The 25198-nt window shown below is 39.0% G+C and overlaps 1 non-coding gene across 1 annotated transcript; it reads left to right on the top strand.

Annotated features, from left to right (window-relative positions):
• The first annotated feature begins 10780 nt into the window (after window positions 1-10780).
• Window positions 10781-10853, top strand: TRNAG-CCC (transfer RNA glycine (anticodon CCC)). Its single transcript has one exon. It is a non-coding gene; the product is annotated as a tRNA-Gly (tRNA).
• The last annotated feature ends 14345 nt before the right edge of the window (window positions 10854-25198 follow it).

Here is a 25198-nt window from a genome sequence, read left to right as displayed (position 1 = left end):
TAGGCCATTTTAAATATAATGAGTGAGATCAAATGTCCACAACCAACCAAAGATGAGGCTTGGCAAATGTGCACTCAGACACCATGTGCTCTCCTGCCTCTGTCTTGTTAGTGCTTTTTCCTTCTGTCTGCAATGCCTAATCCCTAGTATTTATTTCAGATAGAGCCCAAATGTTATTTTCTCTGCAGACCAAGACATTTTTTCTATTAATACACTTCCTCCATAAAAAGAACTAGGCTTACAAAAGTAATAGTAAGTTATTTGTTCTTATCTGTGTTTTTTGTATCCCACTATAAATGTCTGAAGGGCAATGGGGGTGTATAATTTAATGCCCATTTTCTGGCATGTAGTGTATCAGAACAGAGTAAACCATCAATAAATAGAAAAAAAAAAACATATCTTTTGCCTCTTGTGTGAGTGAGCATGTCAAGTCCTTTTGGAGCTAGGGGCGTGGAAGACAATGTGTTACAGGAGAAATCACAAATGTTTCATAATTTCCAATGCCTTTGTTCTCTTAACAAGAACCTTGTATACTACTAAAAGTATTTCCATTTTATAGGTGCAAAAACCAAGGCACAGAAGTGAATTGATTTGCTCAAAGTCCTGGGGCTTTAAATGATAGAGCTATGATTTGAACCAGGCGGTCTAGTTCCAGTGTAGGGCTCTTTAGCAATTTTGCTGCCTCCCTAAGAGAATACTATATTTTAAAAATGCATACTATATTCCTAGGATTCAACAACTATTATTTCATTTTTGTCTCCTTTTTATTCTGATGTACTTCCACCCCTGTCTTAACTGAGCAGAAATTCAAAAGCCAGTGCTTATGGAGGTGCTGAACATCTTACAAATAAAACACTCTTCCTAAAAAGACACCTAAAGGCAATGATTGGAGAACTTCTCTATATATTTTCTCAAACATTGGAATCTAATTCTCTTGGTTCACTTTGTATCATTCTGGAGACAGCATTTCCATTAGACCACATGTGAATTTCACTGAAATACCAAAGATTCAAATGAGAGCGTAGCCCAGAGACATTCACTTATACCGAAAATAGGCAGAAATCAGCAAATGCCAAGTGATGTAGTCAGAGGTCTCTGGCACAGACCCCTGTGGAGCTTTCATCTGCTGGAAGCATGTCACTCATCTTGGCATTTTGTGGGGAACCACAACTAAAGGACCAAGGCACATTCCCATAAAATGGTTATCAGATGCAAGTCTGCAGTTTCTCAAAGAGCACCCTGTGGTTTCGAATTAGCAGTTCACCGCAGAGCTAAAGACAATTCCAGAGGCCTCCTTCTTCAATTCTCCTCAGAAAAAGGAAATTAGTCAAACATAACTGAAAAGATAAGTAGTTTATTCCCTGTGATTGTCAGATACATTGACTTACCAGAAACACTATGTTGGAAAAAAAAAATTAATGCAACTTCTTACATGAGTGATGAGACAGTTACAGAACAATCTTAAACTCCCAGTGACATCTGAGATCTTTAAAAAAATAATTGCATAGAATAAAGAGAGAATTTGCTGTTGTTGTTTAGTCGCTAAGTCACGTTTGATTCTTTTCGACTCCATGGACTATAGCACGCCAGGTTCCTCTTTCATGGGATTTCCCAGGCAAGAATACTGGAGTGGGTTTCCATTTCCTTCTCCAGGGGATCTTCCCAACCCAGGGATCAAACTCAGGTCTCCTGCTTGGAGGCAGATTCTTTACTACTGAGCCACCAGGGCTCAGCTTAGTTAAAACTAATCACTGCAAGAATGCTAATCCAACATAAATACATTCAGAGTTTTAAAAGAGTTTTCAGGATATCTTACTGGTCCTTTTGACTAATTGAATAAAACAAAAAATTGCAGCCCACATGGTGACATTTACATCAAATAAATACCCATGAAAGAGATGTGATGTAAGTTCATTATGAAAAATTTCAGCTTTCAATGAAATGAGGACTTAGCCTATATACTTTGTCCATCAAATATTCCAAGCAAAACTTGACTTGCTGAAATGAGCTTAGGAGACAAATGGCTATGATTTGCCCTCAGATACAAATGAGAAAATGTAGACTCAGCAGGGTGACTTGGATTTCTTAAGATTCCACAGGTCCTGCAAATAAGCAGGGCCTTCAAACATGGCCTTCCTAACTCTTAACCCAATGTTTCTTCTACCATGAATACAGTTGTGATTGAAAAAGATGTCTGAATTATTTTCTACTCTCTTAAGTTTGTTGAGACTTGTGGCCCAGTATGTAATCTAACTTGGAGAATGTTCCATATGCACTTGAAATGAATACTTGTTTTTGCTGTTTAGGGATGGACTGTTCGATAGATATCAAGTCCAACACATCTATTTTCTCATTTAAAGCCACTGTTTCCTTATTTTCTGTTTGTATGAGACTAAACATCAGTTACAGGAAGAAAAATGGGAAAATACAAACACGTGATGACTGAACAGCATGTTACCATGACAACAAAAAATTCAATGGATCAATGGAGAAATCAAAAGGGAAATCACAGAAAACCTTGAGACAAATGCAAATAAAAACATGACTTTCTAAAATCTATGGGATGCAGAAAAAGCAACTCTAAGAGGAAAGTTTATGTCTCAAGAAACAAAAATAATCTCAAATAAACAACATAGCCTACCATTTAAAAATAAGAAAAACAAAGAAAGTCCGAAGTCAACAGAAGGAAGGAAATAATAAAGATCAGAGAGAAAATAAATGAATGGGGAAAAAAATAGGAAATGAAAGTAAGAACTGTTTTTCAAAAAGATAAAACAAAATTGCTAAGCCTGTAGGTTCATTAGAAAGAGGGATAGGGGCTTCCCTGGTGGTCCAGTGGTTAAAAATCTGCCTTGCAGTGCAAGAGGTATCAGTTTAATCCCTGGTCCAGGAAAATCCCACATGCTGCAGAGCAACTCAGTCTTTGCCCCATAGCTACTGAGCCAGCACTCTAGAGCCCATGAGCCACAACTACTGAAGTCTGCACTTAGAGCCTGCATTCCACAAGAAAGGTTACTGCAACGAGAAGACTGCCCACCACAACTAAGAGCAGCCCCTGCTCGCAGCAACTAGAGAAAGTTGATGTGCAGCAACGAACACCCACCACAGGCAAAAAATAAAATAAAATAAATAAATCTTAAAAAAAAAAGTGGGTAGGAAGAGAGGACCCAAAACACAAAATATGAAAGAGGACATAGTATCATCAATACCACAGAAATACAAAAAAATTATCAGAATACTCTGAACAGCTATATGTCAACAAATTGGAAAATCTAGAAGAAATTGATTGATTCCTAAAAGCATACAATCTTTTCAGACTGAATCAGGAAGAAACAGATAATCTAAGCAGAAAAATTACTAGTATTGAAATGAAATTAGTAATGAAAATACTCCCAACAAAGTTCAAAACCAGGTAGTTTCACAGGGGCAATCTACCAAACATATAAAGAAGAGTTAATACCCCCCCCCCAAAAAAAAGAAGATAAGAGAATGCTCTCAAATTCACTATAAGAGGCCATGATTAGTTACACACATACCAAAGACATTACAAACACAAAAAGGAAAATTACAGGTAGTACCCCTGATGAATAGAGATGTAAAATTCCTCAAAATATTAGCAAACTAGATTCCACAATACATAAAAAGTATCATGCTCATGAGCAAGTGGGATTTGTCCCAGGGATTCAAGGATGGCTCAATATCCAAAAAAAAAAAAAAAAAAAAAAAATCAATATGATACACCATTTTAACAAAAGAAGGATAAAATATTGCATGGATTCTGCAAAGCAATTATCCTTCAATTAAAAAATAAATAAATTTTAAAAAACACTTAGGTCAATGAATGCAGAAAAAGCATTTAGCAAAATTCAAAACCCTATTGTGATTAAAACCTCTCAACAAATACAGAAAGAACATTTCTTAAAGTAATAAAGGCTATTTATGAAAAATCCTTGGCTAACATCATCCTCAATGGTGAAAAGTTGAAAGTTTTCCCATTAAAATAAAAAATAAGACAAGGATGCTCATTCTCATCACTTCTATTTAACACAGTATTTGAAATTCTAGCCACAGCAACCAGAAGAGATAAAGAAACAAAAAGCATCCAACTTAGATGGGAAGAAGTAAAACTGTCACTATTTCCAGATGGTATAATACTATATACACAAAACCTTAAAGTCTCAATGATAAAATAATTAGAACAAATACATGAATTCAGTAAAGTTACAGGTACAAGATTAATAAACAGACATCTGTTGCTTTTCTACATGCTAATAAAGAACTATCGGAAAGAGAAAGCAAGAAACCAACCCTCCGTTTATAATCACATCATAAAGAATAAAATATCTATGTATAAACTTAAACAAGGAGGTGAAAGATCTATGATCTGAAAACTATAAAACACCAAACAAGGAAATTGCAGATGATACAAAGAAATAGAAAGATATCCCATTTTCATGGGTTTGAACAACACTGTTAAAATTTCCTTACTACCCAAAGGCATCTACAGATTCAATGCAATCCCTATCAAAATATCCATGACAGTTTCCACATAACTAGCACAAATAATCCACAAAAAACCCTGAATTACCTACCGATGACCTTGAGGAAAAAGAACAAAGCTAGAGGTATCATGCTCCTTGACTTCAGACTATGATACAAAGCTAAAGTAATCAAAATATGGTAGTGGCACAAAAACAGACACAGATCAAGTGGACAAAATAGATAGCCCAGAAGTAAATCCACACACTTCTGGTCAATTAATCTACAACAAAGGAGATGTACACAAGGTGAAAAAGACAGTCTTCAATGAGTGGTGTTAGGAAAACTGGACAGCTATGCACAAGAGATTGAAATCAGAACTTTTTCTCATACCATATGCAAAAATGAACTCAAAGTGGATTAAAGATAAACATAAGACTGGAAACCATACAACTCCTAGGGAAGAAAAAAAAAAACAAAAAAACAGGCAGTTCAATCTTTGATATAAGTCTTAGCAATACTTTTTTGGATTTATCTCTTCAGAAAAGAGAAACAACCAAAAATAATCAAATGAGACCTATTCAAACTTACAAGGTTTTGTACAGTATAGGAAATCATCAAAAAAATTTATAAATAGCTTACTGAATGGGATAAGATATCTGCAAATGATGTTTCAAATCGGGGGTTAATACCAAAAATAGATATATAACTTCAGAATAAAATAAGCAATTCCAACTAAAAAATGAGAAGAGCTGAATAGACAGTTTTTCAAAGAAGACATCTAGATGGCCAACAGACACATGAAAAGATGCTCAACATCACTAAGCATCCATGAAGTTCAAATCAAAACCACGATGAGATATCACTTCACACCTTTCATAATGGCTATCATCAAAACCACAACAAATAATAAATGCTGGTGAGGATGTGGAGTAAAGGGAACTCTAATATGCTGTTGGTGGGAATCTAAATTTTTGCAGCCACTATAGAAAAACACTATGGAGATTCCACAAAATGTTAAAAATAGAACTACCATAATAATATCTAGCAATTCTAATTGCTACATTGGCTGAGAATACATATGAAGAAAATGAAAACTAGAAAAGATATGTGCACCCCAATGTTCATAGAAGCATTATTTATAGTAGCCAAGGTATGGAAGCAACTTAAGCATCCACCAGCAGATTGGATAAAGAGGATATGACTACGCACGCTAGAACGTAGTCAAAAAAGAATGAAATTCTGCCATTTGCAACAACATGAATGGACCTGGAGAATATCCTTAATAAGCCAGACAAGAAAGATGAATGCTATATGCTTTCACTTGTATGTGGAATCTAAAAAAGTAAAATGAATGAATATAAGAAACATAAACAGACTCATAGATACAAAGAACAAATTAATGGTTACCAGTGGAGAGAGGTAGGGGAGGGACAAAATAGACAAGATTAAGAGGTACAAACTACTGTGTACAAAACAAATAACAGATAAATATAAGATAAATAACATACATGTATGTAATGTGAAGTATAGGGTGTATGTGTGTGTGTATGTGTATATATATATGTATATATATATATAATTCTAAATGGGGTATAATCTATAAAAAGCATGGAACCACTACGTCATATATAGTGAAACCAACAATGTAAATCAACTCATTAAAAAAAAAAAAAGCACTTAAAGTTCCTAAAGCCTTCACATTGTAACGCCACAGAATTCACAAAACTGAGAATCAAGTAAATATAGAAACTACTTAAGGATTTGAACAAGAATTTCTTCAGAGAGTTTGAATGAGCTAATGTGAGTAAAGCACCTAGCAGAATTAGTGAATATTTGTTGAATAAATATCAACTTAGAAGCAATGCCTGTGATGATGTTTTGTAAGCTGAGACATTTAATTATTCTTGTGTTGAGTCTTAGTTGTGACTTCCTGCCCAGCCTCTTGATAAAAGAATAAAAATTCCTAAGCTCACTCTTGACTAGGATCTCAGGCCTTGCTTCAGTGTAAATGCTTAACTTGTAAACAATAATTTGGAAGAGTTTGTAAATGAGATGATGTCACAGTGGGCACATGCTCCATGTGCCTTGAAAGGAAGTCTGAAAAATTGCTGTTGGCCTGTGATGGAGATAGGCATTTTCCACTCAGAGAATTAAGCTCATTCTACATCTCTTAGATTAATGTCAGTGCATTCTCCTAACCAAAGGAATTTTGCATTAGAGTAGGCAGCTGCTTTCACCTCTCCAGCTGCACCTCCTCAACAAACTCAGTTGATATTCATGTAGAACACAAGGCTCCAATGTGGGAATAAATGCTAGATTAGCTAATAACAGAGGTCCCTTCTTCCTGCTTCTATTACCCCTTGAATAGCTGTTCTGACTGTTAAATCCATTTTTATTTCAAACAGAAGAACAAATTCCAGCAATTAGTGAACATTTTACAGTTCTTGACCTGTTTATAAGAGCATGTTTCTGTTGTACATATTATATGAGAAGTCAATAAGTAGAGCATGCTTCATTAATTGCAGCTGCTTTTATGCATACCAATTTTTTATACCACATTCATTAACTTAAAGTGCAGTAGCTCAAAGAACAAAATACAAAAAAAAAAAAAAAGTTTATTATTTAAAGCCAAAGTTGTTTAACTAAGGAAAATGACTAAAATTCAGCATAATACCCTTAAAGAAGAAATTTAACCTCAGCAATTGCTTAAAGAGACCGTAGTCAGCCAGAGTATTGAAAATATTTCTACATTGTATAAAATAATTATTTAATAGTGCTTTGGAAAATGTTCACTGTTATAAGCACAACGTCAAGGTATCTTCCGTTCCATTATGTATACATTTTGATACTGGTACTGAAATATTATTTATATTTAACAAAATTCACTTATTATAACTGAGCAGCTCAATGATTTTTAGTAAATTGTTGTTGTGCTAATAGCTTAGTCGTATCTGACTCCTGTGACCCCATGGGCTATAGCCCACCACACTCCTCTGTCCATGGAATTCTCCAGGCTAGCATACTGAAGAGAGTTGTCATTCCCTTCTCCAGGGGATCTTTCTGACCCAGGAATCGAACCCAGGTATTCTGCATTGAAGGCAGATTCTTGACTGTCTTAGCCACCAGGGAAGCCCTTTTAGTAAATTAATACAGTTGTATAGTCATTACCCAAATCCAGTATTAGAACATTTCCATCGACTTTTTGTCCCTTTGTAGTACTTCTTGCTCTAACTTTCAGTCCCAAGTAACCACTGATACATAGCTTTTATCTCTATTAATCTGCCTTTCCAAGAAATTGCATATGAATGTACCCATACAATATACAGTCCTGTGTATCTGGATTCTTTCAGTTAGCAGAATGTCTTTGATGTTCAACCATATTGTAGCATGTACCTGCACATTTTTCTTTTTATTGTCAAAGACTATCCCATATTATGAATTGTGTTGTTCAGTTACTCAGTTGTGTCTGACTCTTTGCAACCCCTTGGACTGCAGCATGCCAGGCTTCCCTGTCCTTCACCATCTCCTGGAGTTTGCTCAAACTCATGTCCATTGAGTCAAGTGATGCCATCCAACCATCTCATCCTCTGTCATCCACTTCATTATAAGGATATGCCTTTTTAAATCCATTCACCAGTTAATGGGCATTTGGATCATTTCTACTTTTTGTCACTATGAATTGTGCTGTTATGAACAGTGTGACTTGCTTTGGCCAAAAGTATTTCCTTGTAAATATTGATGATTGAAATGTACTTCCTATCTTGACTTTGGGTTCAACCATGTGCCTTGCCTTGGTCAATGGGATATTCACAGATAAACAGAACCAAGCTTGTGTGGTTAGGTTTCTCTCTTGCATCTCTGCTGTCACCATGAATAGTTTCCTAGGACTCTCTTGGTGGTTCAGTGGTTAAGTTGACAATGTTAATTGTTAAACCTGACAATGCAGGGAACATGGGTTTGATTCCTGGTCAGGGAAGATTACACATGTCGAAGGGCAACTAAGCCCATGCACCACAACTATTCAGCCTGAGTTTTACAGCCCGTGTGCCACAACTACAGAAGCCCACATGCCCTAGACCTCGTGCTTTGCAACCAGAGAAGCCATGGCAACGAGAAGCCTACACACCGCAACTGGAGAAAGCCTGCGTGCAGCAAGGAAGATCCAGCGCAACCAAAAATGAATTAATTAAATTAAAAAAGAGTTTTCTCTGTAGTTACTGCCTCTCAGCCTGGGCCTCAGCATAAAACACAAGTGGAGAAGACCTGTATTCAAACAACCATAAAGAGCAAAGCCCAGATTCACCAGCATCCTGAAACAGAACTGCCCAACTGAGCTCAGCTTGTAAGCTCAGCTGTAGCAGCTGCTCCTAAATTTGATAGCAGAAACATTATGGGTAATAGTCACTTAAAGCCACTGAATTTTGGAGTGTTTTAGTGTATAGGGCTTCCCTTGTGGCTCAGGTGGTAAAGAATCTGCCTGCAATGGAGGAGAGACCTGGGTTCGATCCCTGGGTTGGGAAGATCCTCTAGAGAAGGGAATAAATATCAAGAATACTCTAGTATTCTTGCCTGGAAAATTCTATGAACAGAGGCACTTGGGGTCCTACAGCCCACCGGGTGGCAAAGAATCGGACATGACTGAGCGACTGATTTCTCACTACACTTTAGTATCCAGCAGTATTATGGCAATAGCTAGTGAATACAGAAGCTATGCATAATCTGCCTCTTGCCTCCCAAAATTACTTCATACTGTTTTCACTCTCCTCGTTCTAGCCACTCTGACACGCTTCCACACGGCCCAAACTCACCCCACGAGTAGTTCTTCATCAATGCTGTTTCTTCTACCTGGAAAATTGCTTCTCCTCTGCCTTGCCTAACTCATTTCCCCAGAGCCTTCACATTTCAATTGAAATATTTTTGCCTCAGAAAAGCTATTACACTTTTGCTGAGTAACAAACTGCCTCAAAGCTTAGTGACTTAAAATGTCATTTTATTCTCATGAAACTATGGGTAAACAGTGTGGGTTGGGCAGTTTTGCTTGGCTTCTAAGATCACTGCTGCATTGTCAGTCATCCAAGTCATCAAGTGACGATAGATAGTTTAAGATTCACGACCTGGCATATGTAGTTTTCAGCCGGGCCATGTCTCCAGCAGGCTGTCCTGAGCTTCTTCACATGGATGCAGAGTCTCCGGCAGCAAGAAAGAACAAATTCAGTGCACACGACGACTGCCTGCGTCACATCTCCCGATGTCCGTCAGTGAGCAGTCACGGGGCCAAGCCCAGAGTCATGTGCGAGAGGGCTACCCAAGGGCCTGCATAGAGGGAGTCATGATAACAAAAAGGGCTTCTCACAGTTTTCCCTCTGGCCCTAATGATTCATGTCCCTCTAACTTGCAGCACATGCTAACTCCCTAAGAAGAGTCCCTAAATATCATTATCATGGTATTAGTCTAAAAGTCTACAATCTTATAATCTGCATTAAGGCTAAATGCAGATGAAACTCCTTGAGAGCAGTTCCTTGACTATGGCCCTTATTGATGCAGAGACACGAGGCATAAAAAGACAAGTTATTTACCACCAAATGACTAATTACAGTGGTGAAATAGAAACAAAACTAATATATACTTTCATTCAAAAAGGGAAGGATGGAAGGAAGAAAGAATAGTCACTGACTTATCAAAATTATAAAGTACAACCAGGTACAAGTTGTCAGGAACCCCTACTCTGGCTGTGCTCCCCAACATAGGTTCCTTAGGCTACTGTTATCCTGTAACAGAATAAATACTGAACAAAAAGTTCTTATTCAAAGGAAAATAGGGGTTAGGAGGAAGATCCCATTTTCTTTAATCTTAGATCGTGGAACTTTCTTAAAACTTTTTTTGGGTTTGCTATGTATCCCATTGTATCCACTCTAATAGTCAAAATCCACATCCACAATTCCTTTCTGAGATAGCCGTCTATCTAGACTGTTTGGGGATTATGCTACAATAGGAAAATGCTGCTAAAATTCTTAGAAACAGTTTTGCCTAGCTGAGAAGGCCTATTAAACATAACTTTAAATGTTTTAGAGATATTAACAAAGAATTATAGAGCTCTATTCTTGATTTAATCTAACTTGAGGCCATTTCTTACTTGAAAAAAGGTTTATGAAAGAGTTTTATTTTCCAACTTAGAAAGTCTTGGTTACATTATTGTCCCTCTAAAGTGTTTACAAAGTGAGTAGTTCTCTCTTTAGTTCATCTCTCTCTTCCTGTACCTAACCATATGTAGCAAAAAAAAAAAGCCAGTCAAGGGACTTCCCTGATGGTCCCATGGCTAAGACTCTGTACTCCCAATGCAGGGGACCCAGGTTCAATCCCTGGTTGGGGAACTAGATTCTGTGTGCTGCAAGAGAGATCAAAGATCCTGAATGTTGCAACTAAGATCCAGGGCAGCCAAATAAATAAACATATCAAACAAGAAGCCAATTGATATTTTTTTCAACATTTCAAAATTGATATATTTTCAACATTCTTTTTGGTAATTTCCTGAGCAAAACTAACCATGACCAAGCCCAAAGTCAATGTAGAAAGGGTCCTCACAAGGGTGTGTTTTCAGCAAAACATATTCATTGGTGGCCAGCATTTTATCTGCCAAGAAGCATTTCTTGACAGGCTAAATTATGATGCTTCATTTTATACCTTCTTAGCGCCCTGGAGTTTTCCTTTAAAACAACTGTATAATTTGATATTTAACTTCTGACTCCCTAAATATATGCTGCTGGGGACAAAGTTTATATTAATATCCTATTCACTGCCCTGTCTTCAGCACATGAAAAGGCTGTTTATGCATGGCAGGCACTTTGAAGAATAAGTGATAGAATAAAAATAGTCCTAAGGGAAACTGTAGTATTCACAGTTTATTTTCTCATTTATTTGTTTATGTGTATCCTCTTCTAGAGTTGTAAGTCCCATAATGGCAGGAACCCCATCAATTATGTTCATAAAAATGCCTAAGCAAATTATACCTTTAATACATCTTTAGAAAGAAGGAAGAATGAAAATATTAAACAATAATAAATATAAATATATTAACATGAGAAAATAAATCTGTATATCAATAGGCTTATGATATAAGCATATTAAAATAATATACTCATTCTCCATTCTGTTGGGTTGTAGGATCAAAACTCAAAGGCTCCCAAAACAAACAACTTAAGACTCCAAGACAGGATATGGTCTCTCTTGGAATCTGAGCCAGACTTACTTCACTCTCTGGGAAAATTTTTCATTATGAGGTGGGAAGAAAAGAGATGGGAAAGCTGTCCTGCAGTGGAATCACATGTGGGAAAGGCATCTCAATTCCTTGTCTTTGGAGGAACACTGGATACAGGTCACAATAGGCACAAAGATACGGGCAAGATGGTCATCCTTAGGTGACAACACTGACAGAGAGCCAGGCTTTCCTTCTCTTCCTGAAACACCTCTCCAGTCATGACTGGAGGAGGAGATGGATGTTTTGCGAGCATCCATGATAGCTCAAAGTCCCCTCATGATGGCAAAGCAGCTAGGAGTAACTCTACATCAACCTGGAAGTCAAGTGACCAATGTGATGGCTGGAAAGCATATTATGAATTCAATGGAAGGTTAGAGAGAATTATATCACATCTTTACTTTCACTCATTCCTTTATGAAAACTTGAATTGCATACTTATTATGATATTACTATAGGTGCCTAATCTGTGTTGTGGAGCTAGCACAGCACTCTCCCCTGTGGTGGGAAGAGAGTGGAAGCATTTTATTGGTAGATGAAGGACAGAGAAGGACTTGCCCATTGATCCCTGCATTGACAATCCATAGATCATGTCTGCAGGATGTAAAAGTGCCCTGGAGTGAGTGCATGGGAAGCCTCTGCCCGGCTCCAATGAAGCGAGCTGGTTTGTATGACAGAGCGCCTGGGATGCTGGCGGCAGTGCATGCAAACCTTCCCAAAGGAGGACAATTTTGTTCATGTGATCAGTTTCCTCACCATCCCTGGCAAACCTTAGCCTGAGTTCCTGTGTAAGCCTTTGGTGGAACAGTTTTCACCTGGTTCCAGTGTATTTCCCAAGTTTCAAAACCCTTTTGTTAATAAGATGTACACAAATAGTCAGTGGGCCCCCACAATGCACCAGTCTCTGAGCTCGGTATATATCTAATTTGCTTATTTGCCTTTACATAGCCCTCGAGGTAGCATTATTATTCCCGTAATACAGACAGAGAATTGGAGGTCTCCTCAGAGGGAGGGGGAAAAGAATATCCCTGCGACAGAAAAATGAGGGACCCTTTCACTCATTCGGCACATTCTGAGTGTCAGTTCCACTCAGGGCCCATTTTTGAAGATAATTAGTTTGCTTTCACAGTCTGAGTTCTTTCTGCCAGGTCAGTTTAGTTACCAGAAAGGAGAGGGGGGTAGGGATGTAGAAATGCAAAGTGGGGCTGGAGGATGTGAGACAAGCGCCCTAGGTTTGCCTGGGACCGGCTCCCACCCCAGGCCCCTCCCCAGCCCGCCTTCATCCTGACCATATCCTCACCTCCGCGACCCAGGCAAGTGTTCTTTCTCGAGCCTCTCCCTTGAAAGGATAACAAAAGTGTTTTCACTGGCTCTGTTGCCATGTGATCAAAGCGTAGCTCAGGAAATGGGGTCCCTCAAAAGCTGTTTATCTAAAATCTCTGATTTCACCCGTTGGAGAGAGCATTCTGCATCTTCTCTCCCAAGGGCAAATATTTCAGTTTACCTGTGTCCTCGGAGCCAGGCTGAGGCCACACAGACTTCGCTCAGGAAAAGAAAACATGGCTCTCCTGTCAGAACATTTCCCTTTGTGCTCATGTTCGCTGCCCCCGCCCCCGGCCCCCCAGCACGACTCCGAGGCCAGGAGGAAATCCTAATCTAGTCCCTCACAGGAAGTCTGACTGGTTCAAGGCAGGGAAGATTTAAAGACCAAGAAACTCTAAATCCAAGCTTAGGTGGGAGTGTTTTTTATTACTGATAAAACACAGAATCCCTTTTCTGGGTTATTCTGATGAGCCCAGAGTAAATATTTATCCCTTTAACTAATGGGTCTGTACTGAACAGCCCTGGGACTCCCAGACAATCAAGCTGATGGATCACTTTTTGCTTCCCTGGTCCGAGGGTAGAACTGGGCAAAATTATTTGGCACGGGGAGCCCTTTTCCTGTGGCATGGCTCTCGGCATGTATGAGGCATAACATATCCCTCTTTGTGTCAGAACAGAACCGGGCGGGTGTGAGGGAAGGCCGTGCTGGGACCTCCCAGCTCCACGGCTCTGAGATGATTTAATAGTTACACCGTCAGTGTTCCCAGGGTAAACAGCCGCCTACCTCTGAGGAGAAGAAGAAAGATGGATGGCTGGATCTGTAACCCCCACCCTCCCCTTAGGCTTGAATGCAGTACTTTGTTCTTTGGTGGTTTCAGGGAATGCAGTGTTCACAACACTCACACTCTGAAGACACACATACACATATGAAAATTTACATGTATGAATGAACGAGAAGGACGCATATGGACACACTGCACTGGGAGCGTTTTGAGGGTGGAGGCTATTCCTTTTTCATATTTGTGTTCTATTGTCTAGCAATGCCTGGCACAGAGCAGATGATTAATATATAATTTTTGAATCAATACATGAATGTTGTTGTTGTTTAGTTGCTAAGTCACGTACGACTCTTTGCGACCCCATGGACAGCAGCACGCCAGGCCTCCCTGTCCCTCACCATCTCCCGGAGTTTGTCCAAGTTTGTGTCCGTTAAGCCAGTGAGCTTATTCAACCATCTCATGCTCTGCCACCCTCTTCTCGTTTGCTTTCTTTCAATCTTTTCCAGCATCAGGGTCTTTTCCAGTGAGTTGGCTCTTTGCATCAAATACATGAATAATTATAACCATTTACTTAGCATGTAATAGGTTCCAGGGATTGAAGGAAATTCTTCATAAACATCCTCTTATTTAATTCTCACAACAGATGACTATATTTGGTGCTCTTAATTTCCCCGTTTCACAGATATGAAAAGTGAGGCTTGACTAGATAAGGTGTTTTAACTAAGGTTACACAGCAGTTCAGTGATAGTAAGGGATATCTAATGCCACAGCTGATACCCCTAAGGCTTTCCTCTACAAACTCATCTTCCCAAGGTGTACATTAAAGATGTTTCTACAAACATCATCTACGAAGAGCAATCATTGAGTTGACAAGATGCTGAAACCCTACCTGGAGGCTCTGAATACGCAGCGTGTCTGTCGCCACATTTCTTTCCTGTCCTTCCTCCCCAGCCCCAATTACCAGACACAAAAGGAAGACATCAGCTCCAGAGTAAAGATTTTGCATTTTCAAGAACGAACCAGGGGTTTAGTTCCCTTCCAACAGTAAAGACATTTTTTGAAGAGGAAACTGGCAGTATCAGTTTTCTATCGCCACCAAAAGGTCACAGACTTAGCGTTTTCATATAACATTCATTACCTTGTGTAGGTCAGGGGTCCTGGCAGGCTAAGCTGGGCTCCTCTCAGGGTATCACAAGGCTGAAATGAAGTTGTAAGTCAGCTGGACTCTAATCTGGAGGTGTTGGAAGAGAACCCACTTTCAAGCTCATTCAGGTGTCGGCAGAATTCAGTTCCTTGCAGGTGTAGGATGGAGGTCCTCGTTTCTTGGCTGGCTGTCAGCCAGGGACTGTTTGCTCTTAGAAGTTGCCCACATTCCTTCTCATGTGGCCCCTTCCAACTTCAAACAAACAAAAGCGTGTCCCTGTGTCTCTCATGTTCGAAAACCTTCTGACTTCTGCTCTGGCAGCCAGCTGAAGAAAGTTCTCTTATTCTAAATGTTCACATGATTAGATTAGAACCACCTGGATTACCTCTCTTTAAGGTCAAATGTGCTGTATGAAATAATTATAGGAGGGATTCACACACTCTGGGTATTAGGGCATGGGATCTTAGGAGCCATTTCTAAAAATAATTCCTGCCATACAGTCCTTGATTAAAACTGAGGACAAGGGTAAGAGAAAGATTTATAGGGAGGCAAAGGGGACCAAGTCAGGCAGCAAGAATCTGCCAAAGCAGAATTCAGGAGTGAGAGCTGTACTTCAGAAATCAGGTAAAACAAACCAGGACAGAGTCAAGAAGAAAATAAGACGGCACTTAGTAGATGCTTGATAGATGTGCATCTGACTCCCTGCTATTTAAAGTGAGCCATGCGTTACACAGAGGAAGAGAAAACTCACCACACGTTCCTTGGTTACATAAGATGTGTTCATATACATGGAGTCCTTTCAGGGTTTCCCTGGTGGCTCAGATGATAAAGAATGTGCCTGCAATGCAGGAGACCTGGGTTCAATCCCTAGGTCAGGAAGATTCCTCTGGAGAAGGTCATGGCAACCCACTCCAGTATTCTTGCCTGTAGCCTGGCAGGCTACAGTTCATGGGATTGCAAAGAGTCAGACACGACTGAGCAACACACACATATGTATATTCATTCATATTTTCTTTGGATGAGTGTGTGATATTAGGATATTATTATCTCCATTTTATCGAGGAGGACACAACTAGATCAAGGAGATTGCTAAGCCTTGCATAGCTAGTGACTGTTACAGACAGGGTATAAAAACAGAAGTCTGGCTCTTGAGACGGTACCTTTAGCTATTACAATAGATGCATCTGGAATTACAGTCTTTTTAGAGTCTGGTCATAAAAGAAATGACTGGGGCAAAAGTTGGAACATAAAATAAGTATCTGTGGGCCTGTGACATAGGCTCAGGCCAATAGAGGTTCAAGGGTTGTGGTGGAGGAAATCTGTGATTTCATGTAAGACAATCTAGTGTCCAGGTGCAGCCATGAAAGTTATCAAGGTTGTGACTGTGGACAAATCATTTCAGTCCTCTGAGCCTCTGTTTCCCATTTGTAAAATGGGAATACTAACTAATCTTGTTCTCAACCTTCAAAGGGTTGATATGTGGTTTGATGCTGCAGCAAGCATCACTTTATTTTTTTTAATTTTTTTTCCATTTTTATTAGTTGGAGGCTAATTACTTTACAATATTGTAGTGGTTTCTGCCATACATTGACATGAATCAGCCATGGATTTAAATGTGTCCTCCCACCTCCCTCCCCATCCCATTCCTCTGGGTCTTCCCAGTGCACCAGCCCTGAGCACTTGTCTCATGCATCCAACCTGGACTGGCGATCTGTTTCACACTTGATAATATATATGTTTCAATGCTGTTCTCTCAGATCATCCCACCCTTGCCTTCTCCCATAGAGTCTAAAAGTCTGTTCTATATATCTGTGTCTCTTTTTCTGTCTTGCATATAGGGTTATCCTTACCATCTTTCTAAATTCCATATATATGCATTAGTATACTGTATTGGTGTTTACCTTTCTGGCTTACTTCACTCTGTATAATGGGCTCGTTTTATCCATCTCATTGGAACTGATTCAAATGAATTCTTTTTAATGGCTGAGTAATATTCCATGGTGTATATGTACCACAGCTTCCTTATCCATTCGTCTGCTGATGGGCATCTAGGTTGCTTCCATGTCCTGGCTATTATAAACAGTGCTGCGATGAACATTGGGGTGCACGTGTCTCTTTCAGATCTGGTTTCTTCAGTGTGTATGCCCAGAAGTGGGATTGCTGGGTCATATGGCAGTTCTATTTCCAGTTTTTTAGGGAATCTCCACACTGTTCTCCATAGTGGCTGTACTAGTTTTCATTCCCACCAACAGCAAGCGTCATTTTAATAGGCTGTATAAACCTAAGATGAAAGTTTGTGAAAGTGTTAGTCACTCAGTCATGTCTGACTCTTTGAGATCCAGTGGACTGTAGCCCACCAGGTTCCTTTGTCCATGGAATTCTCCAGGCAAGTATACTGGAGTGGGTAGCTAGCTGTTCCTTCTCCAGGGGATCTTCCCAACACAAAGATCGAACCCGGGTCTCCAACACAGGTCTCCCACATTGCAGGCAGATTCTTTATCATCTGAGCCACAAGGGAAGCTCCTAAGATACAATAGTGCAACTTTCATCTGATATTTGTGTTTTGTTTCTTCTAGATCCCAGGGGTCAGGTGCTACCGAGAAGTTTAGCTTTGATAGGTAAGAATAGCTTTTATGCTTAGGGTTAGTTCTTGCTCACCTATAGGTTTCATGTTAATCCTTAAAAAAATAACCATTCTTTCTGTCTTTTTCACAGTCTGCCTTTATGTTTCCCTTCACACTTGTGAAGCCAACAAGAAATAATTTCATTTGAGGAATTCTATCAGCAGTTAGTAGAGGGTATCTTCATATAACCTGAGGGGGAAGAAAGAGACTGAAGGTAGGAGAGATTTGGAGAATGGTCAGAAAGTAGATGCATTAATCAGGCTTCTCCAGAGAAACAGAGCAATAGTATCTACCTACCTATCTAGATATATAGGTATAATTTATTTATTATAGCAATTGACTCATGCAGTTATAGAGATCAAGTCCCACAGCCTGCCATCTATAAGCTGGAGACCCAGGAAAGCTGGTGTAGTACTGTAATTCAGCCTCTGTCCAAAGGCCCGAGAACCAATGTCTGAGAGCAAGAGAGGATGGATGCCCCAGCTTAAACAGAGAGCAAATGCTCCCTTTCTCTCCCCTTTTCTTCTGTTCAACCCTCAACAGTGGGCTGGATGATGCCCACCCACAATGGTGTGACTTAACTCAGTTTGGGAGTCAAATGCTAAAGTCTTCCAGAAACACCCTCACAGACACATCAGAAGTAATGTTTTACCATCTATTTAGGCATCATTTAACCCAGTCAACCCACAAAAAATTAGCCATCACAAAGCTGAAGGGACAGCAAAGGCTGAGTGAAGCCATAGGGGCTCTGATTTTTCTCTGTAAATGGATAGAAGGGAGAGTAGACTGGAGAATGAGAAAACTCAAGAAAAGACGTTATAAAGAGCTGTTTTGGAAAAAAAAAATAAAGGATATTGAAAGACACACCACACATTAAAGAGTTATTAAGAAACACTTAGAGCCTAGCTGAGACTGGAAATCATAAATTTGTTATGAAGTCAATTAGTGTGATTATGCAATTTTCCTCCAGGTTGCAGCTTAGGAACAGAAGCAAAACTCCCCAATGTTTGCTTGAAGCTCAGAAAGAAACAAACATTTATTAAGCATCAGCAATCCATCCATTTACTATTTACAAAAATATTTAAAAAATAACCTACTATATCACAGAAACTGTTCTAGGCATTGAGGATGATACAATAGACCAATTTCCCTTCCTACTGCAGCTTGCAGTTTTGAAGTAGAAAAGTGTTAAATAGGTAAATAAATAGCTAATTAAGAAAATTACAGATTGTGATTTATGTCTCAACTAAATGTGTATATATCAACATTTACTTACATGTATATATAGATATAGATATCGAGATATACTGGCATATGCCTATATATCTATATAGATATGTATGTGTGTATCTCTATTTTTCTATCTACTTAAAATCACACTGAATTATCACACTAGTTTGTTAAGCACTATTCACTCCTTTTACAGATGAGCTTCAGGTTGAAGATCTTTGTCAAGGTCAGACAGATAATAACGATCAGAGCCAAGATTTGAACACAGACTCTATGACCCCAGAGCAGTGCTCACTCTGTGGTTTCACCAAGCTGTACTACTAAGCTCCCTGGCAGGGTGGAGAAGAGGAAAAGAGGAGGAAAGGGATTCATGACTAATCTGTCCGCAGAGTAGCAATGGAAACGCAGCCATAGAGAACAGACGTATGGACAAGGGTTGGGGAGAAGAGGGAGAGAAGAGAGTAGCATGGTTGCATACACACTAACATATGCAAGTAGATGGCCAGTGGGAATTTTCTGTGTGACTCGGGGAACTCAAACTGGGGCTCTGTAGTAAACTAGAGGGGTGGGAATGGGCAACTCAAGAGGGAGGAGACATGTGTGCACCTATGGTTAATTCATGCTGATGTTTGACAGAAATCCGACCAATTTTGTAAACCAATCACCAATCAATTAAAAGTAAATAAATATTAAGAAAAAGAGGAAAGGGATTGGATGGTAATGATGAGGGTGAACTGGAAATGATGACAAGAAGGAGCAAAAGGTTATGAAGTTAAAAAGGGGAAGGAAAAAAAAGGTGCGGCAGGAAGTCCTGACTTGGAAAACAGGAGGAGAGTTTGCAGTTTCTCCAAAGCATTTCCAGGATTTCAAGTCAGGCTTCCCTGTGGCAGACAGTAGGCTTCTGTCAAGTCCTTATCAGTATTTTACTGGGAAAGGATAGTTTAACATTTCCTTGTAAGCGTCTACTTTAAGATGGTGTTGGTCTTTTCTTAATGATAACTATTCTGTTATTCTGAATCAAGTTTCTGGGCTCCTTACAGTGGGGCATAATAGTAAGTTTTCCATTAATTGTTGAATTAATTCAGGTGTACAATGCACCTCACAAATGGTAAGTGCCCCAGCATTTGGTAAGAGCTCCATAAACACTGTTTACTGTTGCTATTGTCATTTCTTTCTTCCTCCAAGTGTACTTATGATTTAAAAATCAAGAATTGCTACCTTTGCAGGGAGGAAAGGGTTTACTTGCTTCTAGAACAGGCAATCTCTTAGGCTCCAAGCTATGCACAATTAGAGAAAAAAGAATCCCTTTGTCGATAATACAACTTTTGACAAGGCATTTGATGAATACACTCGGGATCATTTAATGAGCCAAAACCACAGCCTCCTTGATTTTGCTTCCTCTGACTTAAGGGGAAGAGCAGTGTTGCTTCTTTTCCCCTCAAAGACCTTCACATTAAGAGTCGGACTCACTCAGCATCACCTGAGTCAGCATATTGTTGCAAATGACAGTCTAGTTCAGTGAACAGGCAAAATGGTTTATTTATAAGCCTCTTTCCCAACTGGGATCCTGGGAAAACTGCTGTTCTCAGAAGTAAATAAAGGTCAGGATGCCTTAATATATACTCAGTGGAAAGTCTAGTGATGATTCTTTCGTGATGGGTGAGACTGGGAACTCAGAACTATTCTTGGATATGTTGGCATAAAATTCTAGGGGAGAATGTGCCATATTGAACTCTTTCCCTCAGCAATTTTCTTATTCACTGCCCCCACCCTAGTTGACACTCCTATTATGTGGTCTGTTACAATAGCTTCTTAGCTGGCCTCTCTGCCCACCCTTACTCTATTCTACTCACCCAGGATGGATCTGTATTTCTTTTTTTTTTTTTTTTGGGATCTGTATTTCTTAATCACAATTCCTCCCACTTCAGCTCCTCTTCCATAAAGCTCAAAGCATCAAATTAAAAGCCATCATTAGTGGATTTCTTTCTTTTTTTTTTTTTTTTGCCATGAGGTGGACAAGTTACATAATCATTTTTGTCTGTTTACATTTATAATTTAGTCCCTAGAATTTTTGAATTTTATATACCTGGTACAAAGATGGCATAAAGAATAGTAGTTGAAAAACTAAATGATCAATTTTTTTCTTCGATACTACCTCATGTTGTATGTATCCCTTACCTATTTCAGGGATATGAAGTTGATAATGGTTAAGTTAATTTACCCAGGACTGTAGGAGAGAAAATCCAGGCTTAAAATCTAGGCCTAGTTGATTTCAGAACTCATTACTTAAATCAATTCTGGCTCAAATGGCATTTTAATAACTGCACTAAGTAATTTGAAACAATAAGCTCAGCCCTAGATGGCTCAAGTTATGCAGAAGAACCCGTAACCTGCTATTGTCAACATGTCTTTTATGTTGGACTTCATTTCATTCAAATCCTATTCATCCTAAAGTCTCATCACTCACCATCTTCTCCAAAAAGCTAATCCAGATGGTACTTATGATAGATTTTCCTTTGAATTCTGCCACAAACTCACCCAAGACTCATAATTTGATGCTAACTATTAGCATAAGTTGAATTTTAGGGGAATGAGAGTCCTGTTGAAATTTTCTATTCCCCACAGGGCCTAATAAAGTTCTGGACATCTGAAAGGGTCTCACTAGTTGTTTCTAGCTTAATCATATAAAATTGGATGTCAACCCTTGTCAACTTCCAGTTTCTCCCATCAGCACTAGTGAAGGCACATTTACCAAAAAATACTTTCTCTAGTTCAAGAAAACGTCATAAGCCAGAGAGCATTTTGGACTAATCCCAAGGAGCAAAGTTCCTCATTGCCTGGACAGAGGCTGAGATAAGGAGTTTTTAACTTGTGCTTCTGGGCATCACTCCCAGACTCCCCTAATTTCTGAAATTGAGCTTCTGGGAACAGCCAACGCCCATGTGCCTCCCCAGTCCCCGGCACACACACTCTTACGCCCCTTCCATGGAACTTTACTATGCCCAGCCTTGTGAGCAAGAATCTGAAAGTGGGGTGACACAGAGAAATGCACAGTGGAACCTCAACAGTGTAGCACCTACTATGGGTTATCTGCTACTGAGAAACAAGGCAGGAGAGCCGTTCTTAGAAAAGAAACACAGACCAGATTTCTGGTGCATTGATTTGGAAATCATCAAATAGAGTCCTAAACGCCAAGGCCTGAAAATCTATCTCTGCTGTTCTTTCCTTCCCTTTTAAGGCTGGCAGGACTACAAGCTGGGATAATACCAAGGTATTTTTAGCAGTGTGTATTGATTTTTTTTGTCCTTGGAAGCTACTATATTCTATTATAACCCAAAAACAACAAATGAAAAAAGCCAGCTGCAGCAAAACCTCATTGAAGGCAGCAGCATGATAATGATATTAAAATAATATGTTAGGCAGTATCTGAAGTTACAATACTTGAATCTTCTGGCATGAAGCATCTCCCTTGAATGCTTTGCTCTCTGAATAATGCCTTTTGACTGAGAACTCTATAGCAAAACTATTAGGTAAATAAAAATTTTAAGATGTGTTGCACTCACATGTTGGCAAAGCATAAAAAGCACAAGAGAGGGCTAGTCAATATCAATAAGTGGCACTGGTAAAATAATCAGAAAAAGCTGAAAATGTGTACATTTATTGCAAACTGTTTTCATCATCCCGACTTTCTGTCTCCATCAATAACATTATCATCATCCGTGAATTGAAGTGACTTATCTTAAACTTTTGCTTCTCTGTACATGGGCAGTCTCAGGTAGTAGACTAAATAGATTTTATGACTTCACTTGCTCTAGTAAAATATTGAAGCAGACAACCTCTTTTCTTTTTCCCCACAGACTCCATCCACCAGCAAAGCTCTCTTTGTGTACAGCCTAGAACACCCTAGCATCCTATACCTGGATTCCTATTTATTGCCTTTTTGTGTAGGCGGTACTGTTCTCTTTTAGAGTGTTTGTCTGGGTCCATAAAATTGACTCTGCATCATTCTCTTGGAAGCAGCATTGGCCCTTTCCTCCATTTCTGCTTTCACTTCTTTCCATAGGAGTAAGTTTATTTAGTGGGTTTGTGAAATTAGTAAGGTATTAATATGCATCATCTAGCCTTCTTTTCTCTTTAATTTTGCAGAAGAGCTTTTTTTTGAGACTCACAGATTCTTGCTTCCTCCATGCTCTAGGCTAGACTGAGGAGGCCAGTAGTTCTACAGAGTTGTCTGTTCCTCAGGAGTTACATGAAAAACATTGATTCTGATAATATCTCAAGCCATAGTCTCCAACCCATTTTTATTCACAATAAACAGGCAAATATATATCCACATACTTGACTTCTGAATAAGTCTTCAGTGTAAAATCACAGTGAACTACCACACTAGTGTGTGAACCATTGTTCATTCTCATTTTACAAAAGCGGCTCAAAGAATTTGAAGACTTTCTCAAGGTCACACACACCTAGAAGTCAGGGCTAAGACTTGAAGCCAGGTACTATGACCTCAGGCAGTCCATGCTGTGGCATTACCAAACTGTATGATGGAGCTCTCCAGCGCCGGGAAAAGGTAAGGTAAGGTAAGAGGGGAAGAGATCACTTGGCACTGATGAGAGTGAACCAAAAGGTGAAAAAGATGAAGACAGAACGGGGAGGGAGGTCAAGGGTTTTCAATTTTCCCAGAGGATATCAAGGATATTAAGAGAGGGAAGGAGATGGGGTAAGTGAATAGGTTCTGAACTCAATGGAAGACAATCTAATTTCCAAGTAAGTGCATCCAATGCTGAAGATGCCACAGCTTTTATTTATCACTGCTCTAATTGTTAGGGCAGCTTTCTTCACCCTGAATTGAAAGCTATCTTGGTTCATCTCTCATTAGTCTTGGTTAACAAGTTTGGACTGACATAGATGATTTTTGTTTGTTTTTTGCTTCCAAGGCTAAATAATGTGGGTGAGTTGATATGATTTGCAGTTGATATAAATTTAAGTCCAGTTTTGGCTGATTCCAAAGTTTGCACTTTAGACTTCTATACTTACCCTTGTTTTTTCTTAATCATGGAACATGGGCTTTACTATAGAAAGTTCATGAGAATGGGAATCATTTGCTAATGAAGTTTTTCTCTTAATGGTATCTAGTGTAAAACCAACACAGAGAATTAGGAAATATTTGTTGCATTGTTTTGCAAAGTTTTGAACCATATTCCAAATATCCAGAAACATTCTGGATGTTTCCAAACATTGATTCTGTCATTTGCCTTTTCTTCTGGTTTTATGCCACCTGTACATTTATTAAAGATCTGTCTACATCTTATGGAATGGAGAGGCATTGTAACCTAGTGACCTAATGAATGGATTTTAAGACCTTGTTGCCTGGGTTTGAAATCTGGCTCCTCAAATTCTTCCTGTATTACCTTGGGCTATAACTTTTCTGTTAATAGGAAGAAACTAGGATCTTCTGGGCTTCCCAGGTGGCTCAATGGTAAAGAATCCACCTACTGATGCAGGAAATGTGGATTTGATCCCTGGGTTGGGAAGATTCCCTTGGAGAAGAAAATGGCAACCCATTATGTTATTCTTGCCTGGAAAATCTCATGGACAGAGGAACCTGGTTGGCTATAGTCTATGGGGTCACAAAAGAGTTGGACACGACTTAGTTACTAAACAACAATGTCAAATGATCTTCTGGGAGTAGTATAAGAAGTATGATTCACTTTTATAACAAGTTGATAAAGACTATCAGGGGAGACCTTGTCATATATATCACTAACATCAAAGCAATGTAAAAGTTATGTCTTTCTTCTCTTCAAATATTCTAATGACTTCATCAAACTAGGAAATAAAACCTTAAATTATTCCAAGTGTACTCATACAGGCTTTCTAGAACACCCATTGGTTTGATGTGTTATAACTACATATATCTGTATATGTATATATATGTGTGTGTGTGTGTGTATATATATATATACATATATAAAATCTATCCCAGAATTTTTCTTGGGGTTGGTAAAAGATCTTAACTCTTTGTTGGTTCTGTAATCTGCCAGAATTCAGGGTAGCACTTGCTCATTTCCGTTTTTTCTAATACTTTTTCCTTCCACATGATTCTACAAGATGACTTGCAATTCCTCTCTACTCATTAGCAAGATGTTTTGGTACCTTGGAATAATCTGTCTGCATCTGGAAACTGGAATGAATATAAAGAAGGTAGGGCTTGCTCCCTAATTATCTTATCATCTTATTGTAGCCTTCAATTGCCAAATAACTGCATCTGTTCTATGCCTTGTAGTTTCAAAATTATCCGTTTTGAGTTAAACAACAGGTGCTTAAAAGCTAAGCAGCTCTGGTTTTCTCTGCCATCTGTTAA

The sequence above is a fragment of the Muntiacus reevesi genome, chromosome 12 (genome assembly GCF_963930625.1).
Source record: "Muntiacus reevesi chromosome 12, mMunRee1.1, whole genome shotgun sequence".
Classification (NCBI taxonomy): Eukaryota; Metazoa; Chordata; class Mammalia; order Artiodactyla; family Cervidae; genus Muntiacus; species Muntiacus reevesi.
This window is presented reverse-complemented; position numbering and strand designations above follow the sequence as displayed.